Source organism: Triticum aestivum, chromosome 6B, assembly GCF_018294505.1.
Source record: "Triticum aestivum cultivar Chinese Spring chromosome 6B, IWGSC CS RefSeq v2.1, whole genome shotgun sequence".
Classification (NCBI taxonomy): domain Eukaryota; kingdom Viridiplantae; phylum Streptophyta; class Magnoliopsida; order Poales; family Poaceae; genus Triticum; species Triticum aestivum.
Window position 1 is genome coordinate 691,362,997 of NC_057810.1, and position 11,883 is coordinate 691,374,879.

Genomic DNA, 11,883 nt, shown 5'->3' on the forward strand with positions numbered 1-11,883 from the left:
GCTCCACCAAGATGTATGTGACATGGGAGAGTAACTCATGAACCTAACTCTATGTGCATTTGCAGTCCAAAGCAAATCTTAAACTATGCACAAATTTAGGGGGAGCTCTCACATTTCACATACTTCTCAAAGCGACAATGTTTTTCAATCTTATTATCATTTGTCGAAGCTTTGATCTATATGTTGTCATCAATTACCAAAAAGGGAGAGATTGGAAGTGCAACTATCCCTAGGTGGTTTTGGTAATTCCTAACAACATATAGCTCATTGAGCTAATACTATTCCAAGACAAATATTTCAGGAAAGCTCAATGAATGACATGGCATGGATGAGAAAAGTGGATCCCTCAAAATGCTTAGGATAAAAGGATTGGCTCAATCTTCAAGCTCAAGACTCTACATTTTATATTTTAGTGATCCAAGATCACATTGAGTCTATAGGAAAAGCCAATACTATCAAGGAGGGATGAGGTGTTGCTTAATGAGGTTCTTGCTTCATAGTGCTTAGTGATAAGCTCCAAAACTCTCAACTACTTTCCCACATCCACATATGACCTGAACCTAAAGTCCAACTCGGCCCCACCGATTCTTTCTATCCGGCGCCACCGAGTTCAGATGTCATATCCACTGCCACAAACCCTAGGCAAATCGGTCTTACCGATAGGGATCTCAGTCTCACCGAGATGGGATTCTAATCTCTCTGTTTTCCTTCGTAACGTTTTGGTCTCACCGAGATGAGCGATCGGTCCCACCGAGATTGCAATGTAAACTCTCTGTTTCCCTTTCGTAACATTTCGGTCCCACCGAAATGAGCGAACCGGTCCCACCGAGTTTACCTGACCAACTCTCTGGTTAGCTTATTACCAAAAACGGTCTCACCGAGTTTGTGTAATCGGTCTCACCGAGATTACGTTATGCCCTAACCCTAACCATATCGGTCCTACCGAGTTGCATGTCGGTCCCACCGAAAACCCTAACGGTCACTAGGTTTACTGAATCGGTCTGACAGAGTTTGTTGATTTGGTCCCATCGAGATTGGTAATTTGTTGTAACGGTTAGATTTTGTGTGGAGGCTATATATACCCCTCCACCTCCTCTTCATTCGTGGAGAGAGCCACCAGAACAAACCTACACTTCCAACTTACCATTTCTGAGAGAGAACCACCTACTCATGTGTTGAGACCAAGATATTCCATTCCTACCATATGAATCTTGATCTCTAGCCTTCCCCAAGTTGCTTTCCACTCAAATCTTCTTTCCACCAAATCCAAATCCCGTGAGAGAGAGTTGAGTGTTGGGGAGACTATCATTTGCAGCACAAGAGCAAGGAGTTCATCATCAACACACCATTTGTTACTTCTTGGAGAGTGGTGTCTCCTAGATTGGCTAGGTGTCACTTGGGATCCTCCAACAAGATTGTGGAGTTGAACCAAGGAGTTTGTAAGGGCAAGGAGATCGCCTACTTCGTGAAGATCTACCGCTAGTGAGGCAAGTCCTTCGTGGGCGACGACCATGGTGGGATAGACAAGGATGCTTCTTCATGGACCCTTCTTGGGTGGAGCCCTCCGTGGACTCGTGCAGCCGTTACCCTTCGTAGGTTGAAGTCTCCATCAACGTGGATGTACGATAGCACCACCTATCGGAACCACGGCTCAAAAGTCACCGTGTCTCCAAATTGCGTCTGAATTCTCCAAACCCTTCCCTTTACATTCTTGCAAGTTGCATGCTTTACTTTCAGCTGCTCATATACTCTTTGCATGCTTGCTTGAATTGTGTTAAGATTGCTTGACTTGTGCTAGGTTTGCTAAAATCTGCCAAAGACTAAAACTGCGAAAAGGTTAAGTTTTTATTTGGTCAAGTAGTCTAATCACCCCTCCTCTAGACATACTTCAAGATCCTACAGCCCCACTTCTTCTTCTTCTTCCTTGACCTCCTCCCTAGATGGGAGAAGGGTTTCCCCTCTGGTCCTTGGCTCCCATGGCGTGGGAGGGGCGAGAGCCCCTCCGAGAATGGATCTATTTCTCTGTTTCTGCCTTCTGGGATTCTGCCCTGGCACCGTTTCCTTTATATCTGGAGATCCATAACTCCGATTGGATTGAAACCTTCGCCCAGATCATTTTCCAAAAATTAGCTTTCTTGCGGCCAAAGAAGGGCATCAACCGCCTTACGAGGGGCCCAGGAGGGTGGGGCGCGCCCACCTGGAGTGGGTGTGGCCCCCTGTCTCGTGGCCACCTCGGGCACCGTCTCACGTTGATTCTTCCTCCCAAAAATCACAAATATTCCAAAATAATTCTCCGTCCATTTTTATCCCGTTTGGACTCCGTTTGATATGGGGTTTCTGTGAAACACAAAACATGCAACACATAGGAACTGGAACTGGGCACTGGATCAATATGTTAGTCCCAAAAAATAGTATAAAAAGTTTCCAAAAGTATATGAAAGTTGAATAATATTGGCATGGAACAATCTAAAATTATAGGTCTATCTGAATCATGTTAGCAATTGCCGCATTTTACGATTATGAAATCTGGCAAATGGACATCAAAACTACATTCCTTCATGTATTTCTTAAAGAAGAGTTGTATATGATGCAACCAGAAGGTTTTGTCGATCCTAAAGGTTGTAAAAAAGTGTGCAAGCTCTAGCGACCCATTTATGGACTGGTGCAAGCATCTCGGAGTTGGAATATATGCTTTGATGAGGTGATCAAAGCATATGGTTTTATACAGACTTTCGGAGAAGCCTGTATTTACAAAAAAGTGAGTGGGGGCTCTGTAGCATTTCTAATATTATACGTGGATGACATATTGTTGATTGGAAATGATGTAGAATTTCTGGATAGCATAAAAGGATACTTCAATAAAAGTTTTGAATGAAAGACCTCGATGAAGCTACTTATATATTGGGCATCAAGATCTATAGAGATAGATCAAGACGCTTAATAGGACTTTCACAAAGCACATACCTTGACAAAGTTTTGAAGAAGTTCAAAATGGATCAATCAAAGAAAGGATTCTTGCCTATGTTACTAGGTGTGAAGTTGAGTCAGACTCAATGCCCTACCACTGCTGAAGATAGAGTGAAAATGAAAGTCATTCCCTATATGCCTCAACCATAGGTTCTATCATGTATGTTATGCTGTGTACCAGACATGATGTGTGCCTTGCTATAAGTTTAGCAGGTAGGTACCAAAGTAATCCAGGAGTGGATCACTGGACAGCGGTCAAGAACATCCTGAAGTACCTAAAAGGGCCTAAGGATATGTTTCTCGTTTATGGAGGTGACAAAGAGCTCATCCTAAATGGTTACGTTGATGCTAGCTTTGACACTGATCCGGATGACTCTAAGTCACAAACCGGATATGTATTTTTATTAAATGGTGGAGATGTCAGTTGGTGCAGTTCCAAGCAGAGCGTCGTGGCGGGATCTACGTGTGAAGTGGAGTACATAGCTGCTCCAGAAGCAGCAAATGAAGGAGTCTAGATGAAGGAGTTCATATCTGATCTAGGTGTAATACCTAGTGTGTCGGGTCCAATGAAAATCTTTTGTGACAATACTGGAGCAATTGCCTTGGCGAAGGAATCTAGATTTCACAAAAAGACCAAACACATCAAGAGACGCTTCAACTCCATCAGTGTTCTAGTCAAGGAGGGAGACATAGAGATTTGCAAAATACATATGGATCTGAATGTGGTAGACCCTTTGACTAGGCCTCTTCCACGAGCAAAACATGATCACCACCAACACTCCATGGGTGTTAGAATCATTACAATGTAATCTAGATTATTGACTCTAGTGCAAGTGGGAGACTGAAGGAAATATGCCCTAGAGGCAATAATAAAGTTGTTATTTTATATTTCCTTATTTCATGATAAATGTTTATTATTCATGCTAGATTGTATTAACCGGAAACTTGATACATGTGTGGATACATAGACAAAACACCGTGTCCCTAGTATGCCTCTACTTGACTAGCTCGTTAATCAAAGATGGTTAAGTTTCCTAGCCATAGACATGTGTTGTCATTTGATGAACGAGATCACATCATTAGGAGAATGATGTGATGGACAAGACCCACCCATTAGCTTAGCATAATGATCGTTCAGTTTTCTTGCTACTTCTTTCTTCATGTCAAATACATATTCCTCCGACTATGAGATTATGCAACTCCCGGATATCGGAGGAATGCCTTGTGTGATATCAAACGTCACAACATAACTGGGTGATTAGAAAGATGCTCTACATGTATGTCCGAAGGTGCTTGTTGGGTTGGCATAGATCAAGATTAGGATTTGTCACTCCGAATATCAGAGAGGTATCTCCGGGCCCTCTCGGTAATGCACATCGTAAGAAGCCTTGCAAGCAAAGTGACTAATGAGTTATTTGCAGGATGATGCATTATGGAACGAGTAAAGTGACTTGCCGGTAACAAGATTGAACTAGGTATGAAGATACCGATGATCGAATCTCGGGCAACTACATACCGATGACTAAGGGAATAACATATGTTGTCATAATGGTTCGATCGATAAAGATCTTTGTAGAATATGTGGGAGCCAATGTGAGCATCCAGGTTTAGCTATTGGTTATGGACCAGAGAGGTGTCTCGGTCATGTCTACATAGTTCTCGAACATGCAGGGTCCGCACGCTTAACATTTGATGACGATGTTGTATTATATGAATTATGTGATTTGGTGATCGAATGTTGTTCGGAGTCTCAGAAAGGATCAGGACATGAAGAGGAGTCTCAAAATGGTCTAGAGGTAAAGATTGATATATAGGATGATAGTATTCAGACACCGGAAGTGTTCCGGAGTGTATCGGGTACATATCGGAGTACCGGGGGGAGGGGGTTACCAGAACCCCCCGAGGGAATAATGGGCCATATGGGCCATAGGAGGGGAGCACACCAGCCCAGAACGCGCTCCCCCTTATGGTAGGAGGTCGAATAGGAGAAGGAGGTGGGGGTTTGGCCCCCTTTTCCTTCCTCCTTCCCTCTTCCTTCTTTTCCCCCTTCTGGTAAAAGAAAAGGGGGGCGAATTGGACTAGGGATCCCAAGTAGGATTCCTCCTACTTGGGCGCCCCAAGCCTGCCTCAATCCCCCTCCCACCTATATATACATGGGGAGGGGGCGCCTAGAACACACACCAATGATTCTTAGCCGTGTGCGGCACCCCTCTCCATAGTTTACGCCTCCGATCATATTCACGTAGTGCTTAGGCGAAGCCCTGCGCGGATAACTTCACCATCACCGTCACCACTCCGTCGTGCTGACGGAACTCTTCTACTTCCTCGACACTCTGTTGGATCAAGAGTTTGAGGGACATCATCGAGCTGAACATGTGCAGACCTCGGAGGTGCCGTATGTCTGGTACTTGATCGATCAGAACGAGAAGAAGTTCGACTACATCATCCGCGTTGGCAAATGCTTCCGCTTTCGGTCTACGAGGGTACGTGGACACACTCTCCCCTCTCGTTGATATGCATCTCCTAGATAGATGTTGCATGAGCATAGGAATTTTGTTGAAATTGCATGCTACATTTCCCAACATCATGTGCATAGGAGGTGAGCAGAGCAACACACACCTGTACACGTCGTCTGGCTAAAAAACAGAGTGAGCACGTAGGGGTGAGCATATATATAGGCATCTCTTTAGTCCCGGTTGGTGGCGAGAACCAGGACAAAACCTTCTCTTTAGTCCCAGTTCCAGCCACCAACCGGGACTAAAGGGCAGCGCCAGGAGCAAGGCCCTTTGGTCCCGGTTCGTGTCTGGAACTGAGACCAAAGGGGTCAGACAAATCGGGACCTATGGCCCCCGAGGCCCGGCCGACGTCCTGGCCTCATGAACCGAGACTGATGCACCCATTGGTTCCATTTCGTAGGAGAACCGGGATTAATGCCCTTTTCTAGCCTGAACCAAAGCCCTGTTTTCTACTAGTGGGACAATGTTGTCACCACCGAACACCGCTCATATATATCAAACTCCCCCATATTTTCACCCTACTCTCCAGGGTGTTCGATGAAAACAGGCAGAGAAAAGGAATGGGTTTTTTTATCTACCACCACTTATTGATGCCTTCGTTCCAAAAAGAACTGTGGAAAAAGGCGAACAATAGGCGCTGGTCAACCGGCCCAATTTTCGGCTGGCCGCCATGTGTGCGTCCGATCTATCCACGAACAACCGTTTGATTAAGAGTGTTATCTTCATTCCCCTCAAACTCTCACATGTGTAGGACGAAAAAAGGAAAAATTCGACAAACACCCCATCACCTAGCACATCTCATCGGAGGGAAAAAGCAGCTGCAGGCATCTGCAACGACTGCTGCCCGCGTCGCAGCACCGCTCAAAGGGAGAAAAACATCCACATGATTATCGCTGCCATCTCTTTTTGTTGCTTCCTCATCAGATGTTGCAGCACCAGTGACCACGGTTCCGCAACAATCTGTTGGAGAATGTAGCAGAAATTCAAAATTTTCCTACGAATCACCAAGATCTATCTATGAAGAGACTAGCAACGAGAGAGAGGGGAGTTCATCTACATACCCTTGTAGATCACTAAGTGGAAGCGTTCAAGAGAACGGGGTTGAAGGAGTCGTACTCGTCGTGATCCAAATCACCGGAGATCCTAGTGTCGAACGGACGGCACCTCCGCGTTCAACACACGTACAGCCCGGTGACGTCTCCCATGCCTTGATCCAGCAAGGAGAGAGGGAGAGGTTGAGGAAGACTCCATATAGCAGCAGCACAACGGCGTGGTGGTGATGGAGGAGCATGGCAATTCAGCAGGGCTTCGCCAAGCACCGCGAGAGACGAGGAGAAAGAGAGGTAGGGCTGCGCCAGGGAGAGGTGGAAACTCTTGTGTATGTCAGCCCCAAAACCTCAAGTATATATAGCGGAGAGGGAGGGGGCTGCGCCCCCTCTAGGGTTCCCACCCCAAGGGGTGCGGCAGCCCCTAGATCCCATCTAGGGTGCGGCCAAAGGGGGGAGAGGGGGAAACTTGCCCCCCAAGTAAGGTGGGTGCGCCCCCTTCCCAAACCCTAGGCGCTTTGGGCCCTTGTGGGGGGGCGCACCAGCCCACCTGGGGCTGGTCCCCTCCCACACTTGGCCCATGCATCCCTCTGGGACCGGTGGCCCCACTTGGTGGACCCCCGGGACCATCCCGGTGGTCCCGGTACGTTACCGATAACACCCGAAACTTTTCCGGTGACCAAAACAGGACTTCCCATATATAAATCTTTACCTCCGGACCATTCCGGAACTCCTCGTGATGTCAGGGATCTCATCCGGGACTCCGGACAACATTCGGTAACCACATACAAACTTCCTCTATAACCCTAGCGTCATCGAACCTTAAGTGTGTAGACCCTACGGGTTCGGGAACCATGCAGACATGACCGAGACGTTCTCCGGTCAATAACCAACAGTAGGATCTAGATACCCATGTTGGCTCCCACATGTTCCACGATGATCTCATTGGATGAACCACGATGTTGAGGATTCAATCAATCCCGTATTCAATTCCCTTTGTCTAGTGGTATTGTACTTGCCCGAGATTCGATCGTCGGTATGCCGATACCTTGTTCAATCTCGTTATCGGCAAGTCTCTTTACTCGTTCCGTAACACATCATCCTGTGATCAACCACTTGGTCACATTGTGCACATTATGATGATTTCCTACCGAGTGGGCCCAGAGATACCTCTCTGTTACACGGAGTGACAAATCCCAGTCTCGATTCGTGCCAACCCAATAGACACTTTCGGAGATACCCGTAGTGCACCTTTATAGCCACCCAGTTACGTTGTGACGTTTGGTACACCCAAAGCATTCCTTCGGTATCCAGGAGTTGCACAATCTCATGGTCTAAGGAAATGATACTTGACATTTAGAAAAGCTTTAGCATATGAACTACACGATCTTTGTGCTAGGCTTAGGATTGGGTCTTCTCCATCACATCATTCTCCTAATGATGTGATCCCGTTATCAATGACATCCAATTCCATGGTTAGGAAACCGTAACCATCTATTGATTAACGAGCTAGTCAACTAGAGGCTTACAAGGGACATGGTGTTGTCTATGTACCCACACATGTATCTGAGTTTCCTATCAAAACAATTATAGCATGGATAATAAACGATTATCATGAACAAGGAAATATAATAATAACTAATTTATTATTGCCTCTAGGGCATATTTCCAACAGTCTCCCACTTGCACTAGAGTCAATAATCTAGTTCACATCGCCATGTGATTCACACTGACAAGTCACATCGCCATGTGACCAACATCCAAAGAGTTTACTAGTGTCACTAAACTAGTTCACATCACCATGTGATTAAGACTCAATGAGTTCTGGGGTTTGATCATGTTTTGCTTGTGAGAGAGGTTTTAGTCAACGGGTCTGCAACATTCAGATCCATATGTATTTTGCAAATCTCTAGGTCATATTGTAAATGCTGCTTCCACGCTCCACTTGGAGCTATTCCAAATGGTCGCTCCACTATACGTATCCGGTTTGCTACTCAGAGTCATTCGGATAGGTGTTAAAGCTTGCATCGACGTAACCCTTTACGCCGAACTCTTTATCACCTCCATAATCAAGAAACATTTCCTTCTAGTGATCCACTAAGGATAATTTTGACCCCTATCTAGTGATCCACTCCTAGATCACCTTTGTGCCCTCTTGCCAGACATGTGGCAAGGCACACATCAGGTGCGGTACTCAGCATGGCATACCATATAGAGCCTATGTCAAAATCATAGGGGACGACCTTCGTACTTCCTCTTTCTTCTGCCGTGGTCGAGCTTTAAGTCTTAACTTCATACCTTACAACTCAGGCAAGAACTCCTTCTTTGACTGATCCATCTTGAACACCTTCAAGATCATGTCAAGGTATGTGCTCATTTGAAAGTACCATTTAGCGTTTTGATCTATCCTTATAGATCTTGATGCTCAATGTTCAAGCAGCTTAATTCAGGTTTTCTATTGAAAAACACTTTTCAAATAACCCTATATGCTTTCCAGAAATTCTACATCATTTCAGATCAACAATATGTCATTCACATATACTTATCAGAAATTCTATAGTGCTCCCACTCATTTCTTTGGAAATACAAGTTTCTCATAAACTTTGTATAAACCCAAAATCTTTGATCATCTCATCAAAGCGTACATTCCAACTCCGAGATGCTTACTCCAGTCCTTAGAAGGATTGCTGGAGCTTTGCATACTTGTTAGCATCTTTCAGGATTTGACAAAACCTTCTGGTTGTATCACATACAACCTTTCCTCAAGAATATCGTCGAGGAAACAATGTTTTGACATCCTATCTGCAAGATTTCATAAATAATGCAGTAACTGCTAATTCAATTCCAATGGACTCTTAGCATCGCTACGAGTGAGAAAGTCTCATCGTAGTCAATTTTTTGAACTTGTCGGAAAACATCTTAACGACAAGTCGAGCTTTCTTAATGGTGATACTTACCATCATTGTCCGTCTTCCTTTTAAAATCCATTTGTACCCAACAGCCTTACGACCATCAAGTAGTTCTTCCAAAGTCTACACTTTGTTTTCATACATGGATCCTCTCTCGGATTTTATGGCCTCGAGCCATTTGTCGGAATCCGGGCCCACCATCGCTTCTCCATAGCTCGTAGGTTCATTGTTGTCTAGCAACATGACCTCCAAGATAGGATTACCGTACCACTCTGAAGCAGTACGCGTCCTTGTCGTCCTACGAGGTTTGGTAGTGACTTGATCCGAAGCTTCATGATCACTATCATAAGCTTCCACTTCAATTGGTGTAGGTGGCACAGGAACAACTTCATGTGCCCTGCTACACACTGGTTGAAGTGATGGTTCAATAACCTCATCAAGACTCCACCATCCTCCCACTCAATTCTTTTGAGAGAAACTTTTCCTCGAGAAAGGACCCGTTTCTAGAAACAATCCTTTTGCTTCCGGATCTGAAATAGGAGGTATACCCAACTTCTTTTGGGTGTCCTATGAAGATGCATTTTATCCGCTTTGGGTTCGAGCTTATCAACTTGAAACTTTTTCACATAAGCGTCGCAGCCCCAAACTTTTAAGAAACGACAACTTAGGTTTCTCCAAACCATAGTTCAAACGGTGTCGTCTCAACGGAATTACGTGGTGCCCTATTAAAGTGAGTGCGGTTGTCTCTAATGCCTAACCCATGAACGATGGTGGTAATTCGATAAGAGACATCATGGTACGCACCATATGCAATAGGGTGCAACTATGATGTTCGGACACACCATCACACTATGGTGTTCCAGGCGGTATTAATTGTGAAACAATTTCCACAATGTCTTAATTGCGTGCCAAAGCTCGTAACTCAGATACTCATCTCTATGATTATATCATAGACATTTTATCCTCTTGTCATGATGATATTTAACTTCACTCTGAAATTACTTGAACCATTCAATAATTCAGACTTGTGTTTCATCAAGTAAATATACAGTATCTACTCAAATCATCCGTGAAGTAAGAACATAATGATATCCACTGCGTGCCTCAGCACTCATTGGACTGCACACATCAAAATGTATTACTTCTGCTTTCTTGTTCCATTTTACTGAAAACGAGGCTTTCAGTCATCTTGCCCATGTGGTATGATTTGCATGTCTCAAGTGATTCAAAATCAAGTGAGTCCAAACGGTCCATTTGCATGGAGTTTCTTCATGCATATACACCAATAGACATGGTTCGCATGTCTCAAACTTTTCAAAAACGAGTGAGTCCAAAGATCCATCAACGTGGAGCTTCTTCATGCGTTTTATACCAATATGACTTACATGGCAGTGCCACAAGTAGGTGGTACTATCTTATATCTTCTGGCATGAACATGTGTATCACTACGATCGAGATTCAATAAACCGTGCAAGACCATTGAAGGTATTATTCAAATAAACAGAGTAACCATTATTCTCCTTAAATGAATAACCGTATTGCGATAGACATGATCCAATCATGTCTATGCTCAACGTAAACACCAAATAACAATTATTTAGGTTTAACATCAATCTTGATGGTAGTGGGAGTATACGATGCTTGATCACCTCAAGCTTGGAAACAGTTCCAACACATATCGTCATCTCACCTTTAGCTAGTCTCCATTTAATCCGTAGCCTTTTACTTCGAGTTACTAACACTTAGCAATCGAACCGGTATCTCAATACCCTGGTGCTACTAGGGACACTAGTAAAGTACACATTAATATAATGTATATCCAATATACTTCTGTCGACCTTGCCTGCCTTCTTATCTACCAAGTATCTAGGGTGGTTCTGCTTCAGTGTCCGTTCCTCTCATTATAGAAGCACTTAGTCTCGGGTTTGGGTTCAACCTTGGGTTTCTTCACTAGAGCAGCAACTGATTTACCGTTTCATGAAGTACCCCTTCTTTCCCTTGCCCTTCTTGAAACTAGTGGTTTCACTAACCATCAAAAATTGATGCTCTTTCTTGATTTCTACATTTGCGGTGTCGAACATTGCGAATAGCTCAAGGATCATCATATCTATCCCTGTTATGTTACAGTTCATCACGAAGCTCTAGTAGCTTGGTGGCAATGTCTTTGGAGAAACATCACTATCTCATCTGGAAGATTAACTCCCATTCGATTCAAGTGATTGTTGTACCCAGACAATCTGAGTACAAGGTCAACGATTGAGATCTTCTCCCTTAGTTTGTAGGCTAGAAAACTCGTCGGAGGTCTCATACCTCTTCACGTGGGCACGAGCCTGAAATCCCAATTTCAGCTCTTGGAACATCTCATATGTTCTGCGACATTTCAAAAATGTCTTTGGTGCCTTAATTCTAAACCATTTAACATTACCGAACTATCATGTAGTCATC